This window comes from Equus caballus, chromosome 26 (genome assembly GCF_041296265.1).
Source record: "Equus caballus isolate H_3958 breed thoroughbred chromosome 26, TB-T2T, whole genome shotgun sequence".
NCBI lineage: Eukaryota > Metazoa > Chordata > Mammalia > Perissodactyla > Equidae > Equus > Equus caballus.
The window spans coordinates 36013065-36031189 of NC_091709.1; the positions used below are offsets into that span (position 1 = coordinate 36013065).

The window sequence follows — 18125 nt, forward strand, 5'->3', positions numbered from 1 at the left end:
TTTTCCCCACCCTCATCTCCTAGACCTAAGACAGGAAATTTGTTCTCTAGGGAAATTGAACTAAAGAGGCTCTCAACTCAAGGAACTAAACAAACAGGAGGCAAATAGGGAATCGAGTGAAAGTCTATTTGCAAAATGGTGGAATCCTTGTACCCTGCCCCCACTCATCCTCAGAACTCTGGAAGGCATTACACTTTTCTCTTGAGATTCTGAAGAGCCCCAGAATAAAGACTTTTGGATGTGGACACTTTAAGATCCCCAATTGAAAAGGCTGCCTCACTGTCCCCTGACTCTACAGTGGAACCTGCGTATCAAAAAGCCCCTCCTAACACAGAGAACTTCCATTCAGCTCTGCGATCCCTCACTCAAACACAAATAGAAAGCTGAGTATTGACTGATATTTCATGAAAGCCTTCAACATTAAAGACAAACACCAAAACAAAAAACTAGGGATAAAGAAACCCTGAGCTCTAAAGACATTGTTCGAAGCAGAATAATATATTAAAAAACAAAAACAAAAAAACTTCAATGGGAAAAAATTCTTCAGAAAGATGAGAAGATTTGGAATTCACGAAACAAGCGCAAGATGCTATGTGAAATAATCAGAGAATAGAAAAGAGCTCTTGGAAAACTTTTTAATTGTGATAAAACACACACAGCATAAAATTCACCATCTTAACCATTTCTAAGTGTGCAGCTCATTGGCATTAAGTACAGTCACACTGTTGTGCAACCATCACCACCCTCCATCTCCAGAACTCTTCATTTTTCAAAACTGAACTGTCCTCATTAAACAATAACTCCCCATTCTCCTCTCCCTCCAGCCCCCGGCCCCCACCATTCTACTTTCTGCATCTACAAATTTGACTACTCTAGGTGCCTCATATAAGTGAAATCATATAATATTTGTCCTTTTGTTTCTGGTTTATTTCACTTAGCATAATGCCCTCAAGGTTCATGCATGTTGTGGCATGTGTCAGAATTTTCTCCTTTTTCGAGGCTGAGTGATATTCCCTCATGTGTATATAGCACAATTTGCTTATCCATTCCTCCATCGGTGGGCCCTCAGGTTGCTTCCACCTCTTGGGTATCATGAATAAGGCTGCTATAAACATGGGTGTACAAGTATCTCTTCAAAATTCTGCTTTCAATTCTTGTGGGTATATAACTAGAAGCTGAATTTCTGGATCATACGATAATTCTATTTTTAATTTTTTGAGGGACCTCCATTCTGTTTTCTTGGAAAATTTTTAAGATAATAAAAAGTTTTAAAAGTACCCTCAAAACGAAGGTGAAAGACAACATTAAGAAACTCAGAAAGTAGAACAAAGAGATTGGAAATATAAGAGAGAAAAGAGGGAAAAAAATTAGATGATCGATCCAAGAGGTCTAAAAGCCTACTAGGAAAAGCTTCAGAAAGAAGAAATAGAGAAAATAAAGAGGAAAAAAATGTTATTAAAAAAACAATTCACAGTACTAAGTGAGAGAAACCATCTGAAAAGGCTACATACAGTATGATTCCAACTATATAACATTCCTGAAAAGGAAAAACTATGGAGACAGTAAAAAGTTCAGTGGTTGCCAGAGGTTGGGAAAGGGGAGGGTTGAATAGGTGGGACACAGAAGATTTTTAGGTCAATGGACATACTCTCTATGATACCATAATGATGGATAAATGTCATTATACATCTGTCCAGCCCATAAAATGTACAAGGCCAAGAGTGAGCTGTAATGTAAACTCTAGACCTTGGGTGATTATGATGTGTCAATGTAGGTTCATCAGTTGTAACAAATGTACCATGCTGGTGAGGAATGTTGATAATGAGGGAGGCTATGCATGTGTAGAGGTAGGGAGTATGTGAGAAATCTCTGTACCTTCCCCTCAACTTTGCTGTGAATCTTAAACTGCTCTAAAAAAATAAAGTCTTAATAATAATAAATAAAAAACAGTACAGGATATTTTCCCCAAAATTTAGGGAAATTAGTTTCCGAATTGAGAGGGCTCACTGAGTACTTAGTACATGTCATCATGAAATTTAAGACTCCAGAGATGAAGAAAAGATATTAAAGTTTTTAGAGAGTGAGGGGGGAAGCAGATTACATACTAAGGGGTGAACTTAGAATGTCACGTTGCTTCTAAATATCATCCCTGGAAGCTAGAAAACAAGAGAGTGATACCTTTAAAATTCCACATAAAAATGCTTTTTGACCTAGCAATCTATACCTAACTAAACTATCAATCAAGTGTGAAGGTGGAACAAAAACATTTCACAACAGCAAGGATTGGAAATTTTACCTTGCAGCACTATTTTTGAAGAAACTGGAAGATGTTTTTCTACTAAACCAAAGAATGAACTAAGAACTAGGAAGGTCTGGGCCCACTCCACAGATATCGATCCAGGGAGAGGCACAAGAAAGGCTCAGGAAGCAAGCAAGGGGCAGGACAAGATCAACCATCCAGCTGAAGGTGTAGAGGCCTAGGAAGGAGGTCAGCAAGAAGAGAAAATGAAACAAATAAATTACAGGATGTGTTTGCACATTTGTAAAATAATGAATTGTTGATCAGGAAATTAGAGGGGTTTATGGAATATGAAGCAAACAAAAAAATGAAGCAATTATTAACTCTAGGGAAAAATAACTCCAAAAGGTTGTACAAGAAAGGAAATAGAGATGTGTGTAATTACTACACTGAAAGAGTTATAACTTAGATGTAATTTAAAACAACAACAATCCTAAAGTAGAACTTTCAACAATGCAGAACTGGAGTTGATAGATAAATGACACAATCTTCCATGCGCTGGATGGCCAGTTCTGGGAGGCATTCCATATACTCTTCAAAAGTCCTAGTAGGATTGAGGATCCTTGCCTATCTCAGTGACTTCACCAATACACCTTCCTACTGGCTTGTCCTTCTCTGTCTCATTCCCCGTGCTCCATCACTCCTGGTTTCTGAGATCACATCTCAAATAAACTGCCTGCATTGAAAACAAACTCCGCTTTCTTCTTCTTCCCCCACCCCCTACTTAAATCCACTCTGCAGAGCTAGTTTTTGCCCTGCTATTTGAATGAAATCTAGAGCAAGTCCTCTGATTTGTATGCGTATAAGGTGGTCTTTATTAAATAGTTTAAAAGTTCCCTGGTCATCTGAAACAAAAAAAAATATCTCTTTTTAGTAATGAAAATCTCCTGACCTACCTAATGGTATGAATTTCAGTTAAATCTAAAGCTATGCCCCTCAGACTATTTGGGTCTATAGCAAGATGGCTGCCTCAGGAGGTGAGCAGCCCAGTCACATGTTTCATCTCTCTGCTCTCAGCTTGCTAAGCCAGGGTTCTGGCCCTTCAGAGGGGACAGAGGGAAGTAGGGAGAGGTAAGGGAGGCAAGAAAGGCCTTGTTTGATGAGTGCTGTCATGAGATGGCAAATCTGTTTCTGATCTGGGTGTGTGTTTAAAGATGCTGCCTTCTCTTGTGGGATACTTTTGGGAGGGTTTTGGAGATACCCCGACCCCAACAATTCTTGAGGATTTCTCAATTGTAATTCTCTTGACAGAGGCAAATGCCTTTTGCTGGCTGGACACCTATTGTTTCCCTTTCAGCTCCTGGGAATCCAGTGGTCTATCCCCCTCTTGGGGTCACCATGCCCCTCCAGGCTGGCCTCTTGGACATAAGGTGACCTCTCTCATGTGGGCCATCTGGCCCAGGAGACATTGCCCTTCAACCTTTGCTCTGACAAACTGGGAAGGCATTCCCAAGGCTGCCGCCTCTTCTGTCCGCATCCTCAGAGCCACAGGAATGCAGCTTTATATTTTCCAGGACTGAGTCAGACAGCACCCACTAAGTTCCCTCAAGCTCTTGGCAACTTGTATCAGGCTCTGAGGGGACCACCTGAAGCCTCTTTCCCTGGGCTGGAAGGGACGGAAAAGTATCTCTCACCTCTTCTGTGTTGGTGTGGGGGTGAGTGGGAGGAGTGTTGGTGTTAGGATTCTCAGCATTCTGACACTCTCTCCAAAAATATTCATCTAATCTGCAACTCACTAGTCTTCTACAGCCTTTCTTATAGGCTGCAGCTGAGTGGTCAGCTAAGAGAAGAATCCAGTTATTGGAGTCTCCATTGCAAGACCTGCTCAGGTAGCCTCATGCCTCACTTTGAAATGTGGGAATCAGTAGCATCTATTGTCTTGGAGATTCAGCCTAAATCAAAAGGAAGAAAAAAAGGGTCCCATTTTAACACCCTATTACACATAATATGCAACTTGGCTCAGCGGTAAACAACGTTTTTGTGGTCCTCATCGTGCAAACACTGAAGACTGATTTAACCAAAAATGATGATGGGACCACAGTGGGAGATGGGGAGCAGAGTGAGAGAGTCACAGCTTCATCCACCGAGTGTGTCAGTCAAGGCTCCTAGTTGCAAACAACAGACTCAACACTGGTTTGCTAAAGCAGGAAATGAGGTTGTCAATGCACATAGTGTTTCAGAATCTCCAGAAACAATATCTAACACACTACAGGCTGCCTGGTGGATGCCCCTCTCTCTCCAGTGCCTGGTATCCACACTGCAGCCAGCACAGCACACCACTGATCCTGGGACCGTGCATCAGAGGCCCTGCCCCTTCAGCCTCACAAAACCCAGACCCTACACCACTGTGGGTTCCAGAAGTCTCCCTCCCCTGCAGGCTCCTTTCCTCATGTGCTCACTTCGGAATCAAAACTCAAGCAGGTGCATCTGATTGATGAAGTCTAAATTACATTCCCGCACCCCAGCTGTAAGGCAGGCTGAGAATGCAATTTTTAGAGCTTCTATCTTAAGAATACAGGAAATGACCAGAAGACGAAGAGTGTTCAAAAAATACCAAGACACTACAAATAACAAATATCTACTTCCAGAAGTCAACAGATGATGACGAAAACTGATAAATCCAAAAATTGCAGCTAAGCACCTTATCTAGAAAAATGATGGTAAATACCACAAGAAACAGCTCAAGAGTTGAAAGTTCTGGAAAGAAGGATGGAAGGTAGAGGGTAGTAGGTTAAGGGACAGCTATTTTTTCATATAAGTCGTTGGGAAATGTTCATTTTTTTACACCCTGTGTATGTGATACTCTGATAAACACAAAACTGTGACAGAGGTCACAATTCATAAGCCTCAGACTTTAAAGGTGATGCATCTCAGATACCCCAGTACAGCTGGCCTGGTGGAGCAGCTTGCAGGGGATGTTTGTCATGCTGCCAAATAGTGTGTTTTCTGCTAATCTGCCCACAGCTGTCTACTCTGGAGGGAGGTGCTGCATTTCTTGCTAACAGTTCAATATTGGCCTAAGCAGGGAAACAGATGGACTGTTGCTGGATTTTTCGGTTGTTTTTTAATTTTTTTTGGCTTATCCACCATAAATATGATGAGCATATTGGAGTTTCAAGGAAAATTATAATACCAAGTTCACCAAACATTTCTCAATGCAGGATATTGCATTTTATAAGCTATCATTTCAAAAACAGACCAGAAGAACCCACTGTGCCTCTTTGCCTCATGTGCCCAGGGCCAGCTTCACAGGCACGTGACCCTGCAGAAGGACCCCATGCTTGGTTTAATACTCTGCTATTGCTGTCTCAAAATTCTTAATAATTTTAGAGCAAGGAGCCCCCACATTTTCATTTGGCACTGCGTCCAGCAAACTCTACAGCTGGTCCTGCATGTACCTTAAAGTCCAGGACAAAATTCAAGGCTTAAACAAAGAAAACACATTAGTTGAGGTTTTAGTATATTTCTCATCTCCCTCTCCCTCTCTCTCCTTGCCAGATATTCTTAATCTGGGGTCTCCTGAAATTGCCCACAAACTTTTCTGTGGATATGCATTTTTCTGGAAAGTTCTCCTTAGCTTTTATCAGGTTCTCAAAAGTTCTGTGATCCCCAAAAGTCTAAGAACTGCCAATTTACATGAGCTTTGACCTTCTAGTTCCTTTTTAACAACTCAGCATGAGAGCGTATTTTTATTCTAAGTCACCTCTAAATTTTGTTGGTAGTGGGTGGCTCGTAAATTATGACTACATCTTGTGTTGATTCTGTGGGCTGAACCATGTGCTTGCATTTCTCATCACCAGGCCTCCCTTCCAGTGGAGGAGACAAGGCAAGCTTCCCTTGTTTAAAATGGTTGGAAATGGCACAGCTGCTAGTCAGATTCTCTTTTTAGGCAAAAACATAGGCGCCTAAAAGCAAGCTCTTGCTTTGGCTCTCCGTCTAGAAGGAGCCATTTTATTTACGTAAGGCAGTTCATCTAAAGGAAAATTCATTTGATACAGTGTGACTTTAAGAGTTACTTGCCTTTAATGGAATCCTCTAGATAATAATAAACTCAGAAAAAATAGAATCAAAGCATGTTAAAACTGGATGGGTTCCTGGAGAAGGATGGGAACTGCTCACGCAAAAAGCTTAGCATATGTTAAAGCATTTTAGGGACAATTTGCCAAAGTTTATTTAGCCTTGTGATTTTGACAACTTAAATGGACCCTTTGAGATCTTTATTCCTCAAACACACAGGCTCACTTGCTTAATTGACAGAGACGCAGAAGAGCAGGGGGCTGAGTCTTAGCTCCAGTATCTTGCCTAGGATTCTAGAGTTAGCAAAGGGCCAAACTATTATATTTGATTATATTATATTATATAGTATTATATCATATTTGATCTTCTCAATTCTCTTTGAGGTAAGTAACATCATCCCCATTGTTCAGGTAAAGAAATCAAAACTCCAAGAAGTTGCATAACGTGCCCAAGGCCATGGAACAGGGAATGGTGTCGTTGGCTCCTAATCAAGTCTCCTTCCACTGTTCTTCCAGCCTCAGGAGACACTCGTGGCAGTGACACGTCTCCAACATCTCTATTGGGAGGTGCTGGCACCCACTTCTTAGCTGTGTGACCTTAGGCAGGTCGCTTAACCTCTCCATGTCTCAGTTTCTTCAAGCTTACAATGGGAGTAATAATGCTATCCAACTCATAGAGTTGAGGTGAGAATTAAATGAGTTGTTATTTTTTTTCAACATCTTTTGAAAAGTCCTAGCTCATAGTAAACATCATGGTGTTGGCTCTTTTTATTAGTAACGCTATGGTAATTATCCTTATACCTTACCAATATTGGAAATTATTTTCAAATAGCTTCAATAGTTTGGAGACAAAAACAGGAGACAAAAGAGAAGCATCTTGGTGCTGTTCTGATTTGCACACTTGAATATCTACAGAGGGTGAACTCTTCTTCTTTGTTAGCCATTTGTATTTATCTGGTGAGTTGCCTCGCTGTGTCCTCACACGTTTTTGGCGCAGAGCTAAGAAGAGCTTTGGGCTGACGTTGCTCATCAGGTGGAATCGACGTATTTTAACGTGTGTTGCCCTTTCCTCCATCTGTACGTTGAACAGCGATGCTATGATGTCATGAGCACAAAGGTCCCTGGAAAATTAATTTCACTGTTGACTTGGAACAAAGTTTGGGGAGCAGGGATGTTTTCTCTGATAACTCAGAGAGTTAACAGTTTCACGGCTGTTGGGGAGAAGACGAACAATATGACTCACTCATTTTTAATAGAGGCATCAAGAGTGGATCGACTGATCTCTTTAAAGATGACTTTGAAATTCACATGCAATCTGCTGCCTTTTCTTCGTCCGGCGGATCAGCAGCCCACACAAGGCAACCAACAGGCAGGATTTTTAATTGGAGAAATGAAGGAGGTGGGAATGTTACACCAAATCAAACCTCTCTCTTCTTTGTCTCTCTCGGTTTCAATTAGGAAATTATCTCCACCCTCTGCCAGCTGGATTCTTTAACCGACACCTCAGACACTATCTCCTAATGACAGGATCCGTTTTGGGGGATGGCTACCACTTCCTATGACCCTGTTTACAAGTTGCCCAAGAGGCAGGTACACACAGCACCCTCCCGACCACCTTTGAGCCGTGCTCTGAAGGAGACCCCGCAGGTAACCCATGACGGAAGCCTTAGGAGAGAATCTATTTTGCACGAAGGATTCAAAACTTCTCTTTGTGAGTTTCCTGTTTCAGTTGCTGACCATTTGGCCAGTCTTCATGACAATGCAAGCTGCAATGGCAAAGAGTAGAAGAAAAGAAAGATGACCAGAATACTATGCACAAAGAGCATAGCCCTGACTATATGATTTATTCCCTTCTGCTTTTAGAGAGTCACTTTAAATTTTTCAGAGACTAAATATCTGATAAGACCCAAGATTCCATTTTCTCTCCTCGCAGGCCTCTTTATCTTGATACCCATGAAGAGACTCCCCAGGCTGCACACCATCCCTCCCCCACACTCTGATTGTAGCGTAGCAGATGTATTTGGGGAACTATTTGGTAAATAAGAAGTCTTTGGTAAGAGAGAAGGTCTAAAATTAACAATGCCTTTTAACCAGAGGCTGAGTATGGGCTGATTGCCCTACTTGTGAAATAAACCTGCTGGAGGGAGGCAGGACAGAGGCAAGTCAAGTCGGAGAGGAAAGGCTGACCTCAAGGTGACCTGGTGTGTGTTTTGTTGGAGGAGCCAGATGACTTCCCCTTATATAAAGCTGTTATTCAGATTACTGGAAGAGGCTTGATAAGTGTCAAATGCAGAGCAATCAGGAGGCCTGACTTTAATGTGTCCTGAAAATGCAGCCATGCCTTCATCCTTCGCCTTCCCAGGGTAGGCAGGAACACACAGCAGCAGCTCACTGCTGCCTTCCTGTCCCCGAATGCCCCAGACTTTGCCTTCTCAGCTGCGAGGCCCTAAATTTTATCCATCCATAAAGGACGCTGTTCAAGAAAGAGCTGGAGAAGTCAGACTCTCGCACCCGCACCTCCAGGATTGCTGAGGGCCAAGTTGGGAAGAGGGGGTGCTGGTCTTGGTTCAGAGGCACCACGGCCTAGGTGGGTGTGCAGCTGCCTGAGGACACCAGGCAGGAAGCCTTCCAGTATTGGACACCAGCGACTCTCCCAGAGACCCAGTTCTTCTCTGGACCCCATTTTCCGAGTTGATCAAGGTCTCCAAGTTTTCACCTGTCAAGTTGCTCAAGAAGATGAAGTCAGCTGACCTACTGTGTTGGCAGGGGCTGGGGACAGACACTTTCAAACATTGCTGCCGGCAGTGTGAATTGGAGCCCTCTCTAAGGGGGGCAAGTCAGCAATATCCATCCAAACGGAAAAATGCCCATGCCCTTTGGTAGAGCCACCCCACGTCTAGGATTTTATTCTGTGGAAATCTCACACAGACACCAAATGCAGTGTTCCTAGGATAGCCACTGTAGTGTCGCACCGACTAGACAGAGATTGGAAATGACCCAAATGCCATCACTAAGTGACTGGTGAATAAATGATGATACATACATAAAAAGGAAATTAATCCATTAAAAACAAGAATCAGCACTATATTCTGATACAGAATTAGCTCCACAATAATGTAAAGAAAGTGTGTAATATTGTGTATAACATGCTATTATTTGTACAAAGTGTGCATATGTGTATATATATGCTTGTGTATGCACAGAATTACTCTGGAAGTATCCCCAAGAAACCAGTTAACTCCAGTTCCTTCGAGGGAGGGGAAGAATCTGGTGGCTGGAAGACAGGAGAGGAGAGCGTCTCTTTGCATTATATACCCTTTTCTACCTTTCAAGTGTGGACCATATTCAAGTGTTGATTTTTTTTTTAACTAATGAAAAAAAATTAGCTATAAAAAGCATTATGACTATTACCAGGAACTCTTCTAATCTTCTTGAGGTCAGAAGTCTAAAATCAGTCTCATTAGGCTAAAGTCAAGGTGTTGGCAGAACTGGCTCTTTCTGGAATCTCTAGGGGACAATCTAGTTCTCACTTTCTCCAGCTTCAAGAGGCTGCCTCCATTCCTTGGCTTGTGGGCACATCACTCTGAGCTCTGTTTCCATAGTCACATCTCCCCTCTGACGCTGAGTCTCCTGACCCCTCTTAAGGGACCCTCCTGATTAAATTTGGCCACCTGGCTAATCCAGGATAATTCAGATTCTGAGGATTGGGATGTGGACATCTTCGGGGACATTATTCAGCCTACTCCAGGGAATGTGGGAAGAAACATTCTGTTTCCTCTTTCTCTAGGAAAGAGGACTGAACACTGGTGAGCCGCTGCCAGCCACCAGCCACGGCTCCCCAGCGGGAGGAATCACTGCATTAAAGGACGTGCTCGCTTGCACCCTCAGGTGCCTGTGCTCTGGACCCTGCACTCCTCCACTTTTCTTCTCCAAGGAGCACAACAATCAGATCCATCTGTAAGGCCTGAATCCTCCCACCCCCAGGACGGGACATTCTAGGCTCCACCACATGCCCCTGGGCATTCACTCAGAGCCCCACATCTGGGCAGTGGGTGAGGCCTTTCCTACACAGTACTTTGGGTTCAGTCCATTGGCGTTTCTGACAATGCCAGACCCAGTGACCAGAACCTCGGAGTGCCAGAGAGTGAGGATTTAGACAAGGTTGCAAGGGTCTCAGTGGGGGAGTTTTAAGGCCATGCTTCCCAACCTTTTGTGTGTGTGTGTGTGTGTGTGTGTGAGGAAGATTGGTGCTGAGCTAACATCTGTTGCCAATCCTCCTCTTTTTGCTTGAGGAAGACTAACATCTGTGCCAACCTTCCTCTACTTCATATATGGGACACCACCACAGCATGGCTTGATGAGTGGTGTGTAGGTCCGCACTTGGGATCTGAACCTGCAAACCCTGGGCCACCAAAGCAGAGCACATGACTTTAACCACTATGTAACCAGGCCAGCCCCCCAACCTTTTTTTAAATATAAAAGCTTGACCAGTGACCCCTTTATTATTTTTCTTCCATGAGCTCTGGGGTTTTAAAAGCTTTTTGTCTTCTAAGCAATTTACATTTACTAAGTAGCAGCCCATGTGTTCTAACCACAGACTAAGGCATAATTTCCATTAAGCTTTCTAAAATACTGACCAGAAGTACATAACTCCCCCCCGCATTACCATATCTAGGAATGAAAGTCATGACAGTCCAAGGAGTCTGGGTTGGGAAACCTGGATACAGACACAATAGGAGAGACAACAGCAATATTAGTGATGATGCAAAGAGCACTTGGCCAAGAGTCAGGATGCCAGCATCTGGTCCCTGCTCTGCCACTCCTAGCTGTACAAAGCAGGGAAGTCACTTACCTGCTCATGACCTCGGTCTCCTCGTCCAAAAATCACAGGCCCCTCCCAGAACATCTGATTTAATTGACCCAGAGTGGGATTCAGGCCTCGGTATTTTTTAAGGGTCCCCAGATGATTCTGATGTGAAGCCAGGGTGGACGGATCTAGCCATCCCAGAGAACACCCCAGGCCTGTGTTTTGTAGCTGAGTCCGGGATGCCGAGGGGGAACACCTGGGACTCTGCTAGAGGGAGGGAAGCTGGGGAAGGCAGGTGGGGCGGTCCAGGGGAGGGAAGCAGGTCAAGCAATGCCTAGAGCCTATAAACATTGACTCCCAAGGGGCTCAGGCCACCTGGTGAGGCCAAGCGGAAGAGCTCTTGGCAGTCTGACATCGCTCATCAAGTCAGCAACAGCCAGAGCCTAATGTGATCTGAAAACCTCTGAAAGAGATATTGAAAATCAGGGTCACAGCCCAGGCCAGTCAGCAGTCTGCCACCCGGGCTTGCCCCACTGTCCCTCCCACCCTGCCCGGGCAGCATCTTCCCCTTGCGCTCGCCTTGTCTGAGCTGAATCATTTTTGCACCAAAATTTATGGAGGCAGCTTTGTGGGGCAACATTTGGAAGATATCTCTGGCTCTATCCTGGCTGTTAAAATCCTTCCCCACTACCCGTTCCTGAACAGGAAAGATGGTGGCTCCCTAGCAAGGCCGATTTCCCAGACAATGGGACCCTGGTGGGCCAGGAGGCAAGGGATAGAGTTGTGAGGTGTGTGGTAGGTTGGGCCATGGGATGATGTCTTCTGGGGAACAGTCTAGGACTTAAAGGAAGCCAGGGTAGGGCAGAATATGTCGCCCTAATTGAGACTGTATGACAAGTTGGCATCCATCTTGAGGGAACTCTAGAGGGAAAGCAGAAGCACACTGAGTTGAGGTGTCTTCTTTTTGCGGGGTCATAAATAAACTGCTGCCTTCCTTCTTTGCCCTGTTTCTCATGTCCTTTGTCCTACAGAGGATAGGGAAGAAACTCCCAGCTTATTCTGATTAGCCATTAGTCACCTGCTTCTCTGGCATGTGATGATTTGTTGAATGATTAGAGTGACCTAAATATTTGAACCAAAAATTGAGAGGACACAGTTTAGTATAAGTTGTTTGGATAGTAGATTTTCCCATTATTTGTAACTCTACATAAGCAAAGAGCAAGACAGAATACTGAAATTCAGACAAAAAAATGTGACAAAAAATATAAGATTCTAAGATGAATTTCCAAGACTTTGTGGTCCCATCACCATAAAAATGCATTGTGAGGGTGACAGCAAAAATGGTGGACTAAGGATGTGTGAAACTCCTCTCTTCCATAAAAACAGTGAAAACACAGGCAAAAATAGTTAGAATCAAATTTTTCAGAAATGTAGAAATTAACCAAAGTCCTATAGCAATCCAAGGTGCACTTATTCAAGAAAAGTGGCTGAATCTTTTCATTTCATTTGTAAGAACAAAGAGCCTTGTGGCATTTTAACTTCTTCTAGTCCCACCCCACCCCCACTCTCAGATCTGTAATACTCTTGAAAACCAACAGCCCATAATCACAATGAAAACCAGCAGCCTGGCAGCCTCCTGAGGAGGTAGAACAGGGTTGGAGCTCCTTCAAAGCTCCATTTCCAGAGAACTATCATTATTTGACCAGTCTGGGGCTACCTGGGAGTCCCCACTAACAAGGCTGTCTTTATTTGACGTGACTCAGAGCTCTCCAAGTACAAACAGACTTTTCCTCAAATGACATTTGTTGAAAACAGTCAGAGACATTTGTTTAGCAGCACGGCTGCCTGAGACAGTGGATAACAGTGGGGGCAAACAATAGACCAATGAAAAAACCTTAAAAGGAAAAACTGAGTGACAGGTTGTTCACAAGGGAGGTTTGAAGAGCTCTGACATTTTCCTGGGAATCTAGAAAGCCACACATGTGCACAGCACTATGGGCATTCCCAGAGCTGTGTCCTACTCAGGAAAGACCTGAGAAGGCCTTAAGCTCTCAGCTCTGACCTTGAGGTTCTGTGTAAGCAGGAAGTAAAAGCTAAGGCAAAGTTGTGACTTACTTGTCCAAGTGTTGAAGGTGTGCCCCTACTACACACACACAGCCCTGCACAAAGATTGGGAGATTTATTGGTTCTAGGCATATAAGGAACCTCTGTCCATATTAGCATACCATTAAGCTAAATGAGAAGAGACTTCACAGCCACCCATGACAAAAAGTAAAGACTTTATGGAATTAATTCATAAAAGTCACTAAACAAACAGCAACAAAACAACAGCAACAAACCTTGGAGAGGGGCAAGAATCTGACTCCCAGAGTTGCCACATTATATTATTTAAAAGGTCCAGTGTGACCTATGACCTACCTATTCAACTCATAGGTATATATTTAAGGGAAATAAAAACATATGTTCACTCAAACACATGTACACAAATGTTCGTAGCAGCCTACTCATAAAAGCCAAAAAAAATGGAAACAACCTAGATGTCTGTCAATGGATGAATGGATAAATAAAATGTGGTAGCTAAATGCTATAAAATATTACTTGGCAATAAAAAAGAATGGAGTACTGAGACATGCTACAACATGGATTAACCTTGAAAATGTTTTGCTAAGCAAAAGAAACCAGTCACAAAATATCACATATTATATAATTCCCTTTGTATTAAATATCTAGAATAGGCAAATCCATAGACAGAAAGTAGATTGGTGGTTGCCTTGGCTGGGGTTTCTTTTTTGAACAAGTGACAAGAATGTTCTAAAATCTATTGTGGTGATGGTTTCACAACTTTGTGAATGTAGTCAAAACCATTGAATTATATACTTTAAATGGGTAAATTGTATAATATGTGAATTATATCTCAATAAAGCTGTTACCAAAAGAAGAAATGGTGGCCTTAAAAATTTGCCCTTCCTCCCTCTTTCTCTGCAGAGTTATTAGACAGGGAGCAGAGATTAGAAAAATCATCAGGAACTTGGAAATCATCATTTTATCTTGTCCAGCTTTTAACATATGCAGTAAGATTGTTACTATTTGAAAACAGAATGTAGCCACAAAGGGGCAATTGTCTAAGCTCCCTTAACCTTCATATCCTAGGCAAACAAACAATAGCCCAGTTTACAAAAAAGCAACAGGTTTCTTTAAATAGGTCAGAGTTTAATTGCTTGCATGGATAAATTCTTTGTTTTCTAAATACAGGCGTGAGTCAATGACTTCAATGGGTTCAGCTCAGTTCAGTGAGCGCTACAATTCTTTGCTGTGCAAATGATGTATTTAGAGAGGAACTGGGTTTCTGAATTTTTCTCAGCAGTTGTTTTTAACCAAGGGTCTTGCATATCAATTGTTCTGTAGTCTTCAGGGTGGTGGTGGGGGAGAGAAATAAAAGAAACAAATTACTTGTATCTTGTAACCAGTAGGAAATTAACTGTTTCGGGGCTTGCGATTTTGTTGATGGAAAAAAATTGCTCTGTGCAGTGATATTATGATCACAATGACCAGTGATGGAGAAGGAATTTCAGGTATCCTGGCTTGTTTTAAGCTTTGGCACAGAGAATAACGTATAGAGCAGCCACATAGTTGGTTCTGGTCAGAATCACTCAGGTTTCTTCTCTCTAATTGCTTGACCTTGGCCATTGGTTCTGTGCTGCTTCTTATTTTGCTATTGTGTGCACACGTAATCATCTTGCTGGGAATTGTAACTCAGCTCATCTAATTTTGCAAGGCGGGGACCCTGATTAGCTCACTGGACTGCAGGCACAAACGGAAGAGGCTGGAATTCGGAAAGATCCCTCTTTGCCCCACTTCGTCCTCCCCCCTCCCCCGCCCAACGCCCACCCACCCCCACCCCCGTGGCCTGTTCTGCCTCCCCCTTGCCCCTGGCTATGGCCAGTTGATCCAAGGAGGGAGACACTGCACTCAAACTGGGCCAGATTTAAAAGAGACACCAAGTCAAGGATATTCTGCAAAATACTTGACCAGCATTCCTCAAAACCATCAAAACAAAGAAGGTCTGAAAAACTCACAGTCTAGAGGAGCCTAAGAAGACATTATCACTAAACGTAACGTGGTGCCCTGGATGAGATCCTGAGACAGAAAAATGATATTGGGTAAAAACTAAGGAAATCTGAATAAACTATGGAGTTTAGTTAGCAATAAGGCATCAATATTCAGTTCCTTGATTGTGACAAATACATCACAGTAGTGTTAACAATAGGGCAAACAAGTGTGAGACTGCTTTCTGATACTCTTGCAACTTTTCAGTAAATCTGAAACTATTCTAAAATTAAAACGATTAAAAATAAATATAGAGACCAAAGGTGGTTGGAGCTGAATGTTTTGGTGCCACCCTAGGAGGCAGCCCATATGACTCTGCTGCTGAGGTCCCTGGAGTAGCCTTAATTCCTGCCCAGCCTTACAATCTTTCTCTGATCCCATGCTCTCTCAATTTCCTTCCCGTGATCTTATGTGTCGAAGTGACCCAGGGATGAATTCTGTTGCTTGCCACCAAAAGATCTTACCATCAAGTTGTGCTTCCGAGTCCTCAGGAAAGAAGTAGTGCCAACTTTCAATTTATGAGGCAACGGTTGGGCCATAACACTAATCATGTTCTACGACTTTCACGCCCCTCCTAATCAAACGTTTTACTAGTTTGACGAGGAGCGTGTTTTAGCTCTTCCTCTTTCTCATAGCATGAGATCTCTACAAGGTTCTTTACAGAGATGGTGCCCATGCCCGTGGCAGACATTGCTAATGGGTCACAACACTCGTTTCCTGAGCATGAATGCAGAGTAGTAGATGCTGGTGATGTCCCACCCAGATCCCCTTTATCAGCAAGTACATTCGTCCATCCGCCAGGTGCTATGAATGTCAGGCGTTAGAGGCTCAGAGCTGCCTTTATCTCCAGAGAATTGACCTCAGCAAAATGAGAGGTGCCTCACCTAAGGCATTCTATACCAACAACTGCCTAATAAGGGGCTACAAAAGTCCAGCCCTCTTGCCTCAAGGTGGGACCAACTCTGAGGTGTGATTCATGCTCCAGGGCCCCCATGAGATCAGGCTGAAGCTAGGCTACAGCTGAGACCACATCCTTGTGTAGTTCCTTCCCTACCCTATCTGGCTTCCTTCACTCCCTTTCTCCAGAGAGTCTTCCCTCAAGAAACCCAGGGCATCTGAATACCTGTCTCAGATTCTGCTTCAGGGAACCCAACCTAAGACATGTGATGCAGAGTCCTTCTCCATGTAGTGGACTTGCAGCCACTACCAATATATGAGTTGACACGTGAGGTGAAACCTATTTGACATCTCTACTGGGAATAATACCAACAAATAGGAGAATTATACCAGCACAAAAGAAAACATCAACCAGAAGCTAGAAGCCTAGATGACCTGCCAGTTTAACCATGAGCCTATGCAAAGGAGAGTGTACAGCCTGGAGGGTCGACAGCCTGTGACTTCTTTGCTGAGACATGGGATTTAGGGATGGTTTGGAGACTTGTCCATCCAAATTTCTTCTTCCTCAGTTCACCACTCATGACAAGTTTTTCTACAGAAAGGATGTCTGCAGGACAAATGGGACAAGGTGAAGTTAAAGAGATTCAGTCCTTACTCCAAGAAGCTGTCATGTCTAACAGCGGGGGCATGTCTCCCTCTCTTTGGCTGGTGCTCCAGTTAAGGGGCGGGTGCATTGTCTTAACATTCCTACAGCTGGCCCCAGGGAACCATTTGCAGTGGGGTATCTTTATTACTAAATATAACCTTGCTTTTTTCCATGCCATTGTTTAGTGTCAGCTGAGTTTTACAAGAAAAGGAGTGTATTGGGTAGGAAATGGGTAAGACCACTGAAACAGAAACCCAAAATAACAGTGGCAAAAATTAAATCAAAATCTGCCTATCTCTCATGTAAAAGACCAGATTGGTATGGCCACTCAATAAACTATTATAGCGTAGATCTTGAGGGGATGCAAACTCTTAGTACCTCGTTGATTTGTCATCCCTAGAGTGTCATTCTCGTCTACTGATGGTCCAACAGGGTTCTAAATTTCAGCCACCTGGAAGTGATGAGAAAAGGCAGTGGAGTGGGGATCTACCCCTTCCTTTTAAGAGCACGATCTGGATCATGCATCCCTTTGGCTCACTTTCCATTAACCACAGCTAGATGCACAGCCACAGCTAGCTACATGGGAGGCTGTGGGACGGATGGCTTCATCTGGAGCCATGAGCCCAGCTAAAACTCAAGTGTTCTGTTACTGTGAGAGAAAGGAGAATGGATACTGGGGGACAGCTAGTGGGGAAATAAGATGCCAGGAATACAGGTAATGACGTGAGAGGAAGGACACGTCCATCTCAGGGAAACTGGGCTGACCTAAAGGTCTCAAACGCTCCAATTCAGCGTCTCTGGTAGATCTCATTACTGTTCACCAAATTCTATCTTCCTCTTGTGGTGTCCCTCCCGCCACCATCAACTTGCTTTGGCCAAAGAAATGTGGGTGAAGTGATATATGTCACTTTCAGGCAAAAGCTTTAAAGGCCAGCACGTGGTTCTTGCTCTCTCTCTTCCCTCTGCCATGAGACCAGTGACGTTCTAGACAGAGGCTGCTCCATCAGCCTCTGAACTCAGATGATGTGAGCAGAGCCCCAGCTGCCCTGAGATGGGCTTGTACCATGAGTGAGAAATAAAAATTGATGTTGCCACAAGCCACTGAGGTTGCCAGGTTGACAGCGTGTTACAGCAGCATAGCCCAACTTAGCCTGACAGATTCAGTGCCCGTGTCCTCCCACCAGTGGATGTCCAGTGGACTCTTCATGCAAAAGGTACAGCCCATTGACTTAAGGATAATAGTACTATTAGCTGCCTTTTATTGAACACTTACAATGGGCTAAGCCCTAATATCGTAATCATCATTAAATTTCGCTTGGGGCTGATAATCAATTTACAGATGGCTCCTAATGC

At 43.5% G+C, this 18125-nt stretch overlaps 1 long non-coding RNA gene across 1 annotated transcript; it reads right to left on the reverse strand.

The window, feature by feature from the left end:
- Positions 1 to 621: 621 nt before the first annotated feature.
- LOC138920847 (uncharacterized) lies at positions 622 to 11570 on the reverse strand. Its single transcript, XR_011432760.1, has 3 exons — positions 11168 to 11570; positions 10982 to 11032; positions 622 to 8081 (listed from the first exon to the last, which is right to left on the reverse strand). It is a non-coding gene; the product is annotated as an uncharacterized lncRNA (long non-coding RNA).
- Positions 11571 to 18125: the final 6555 nt, after the last annotated feature.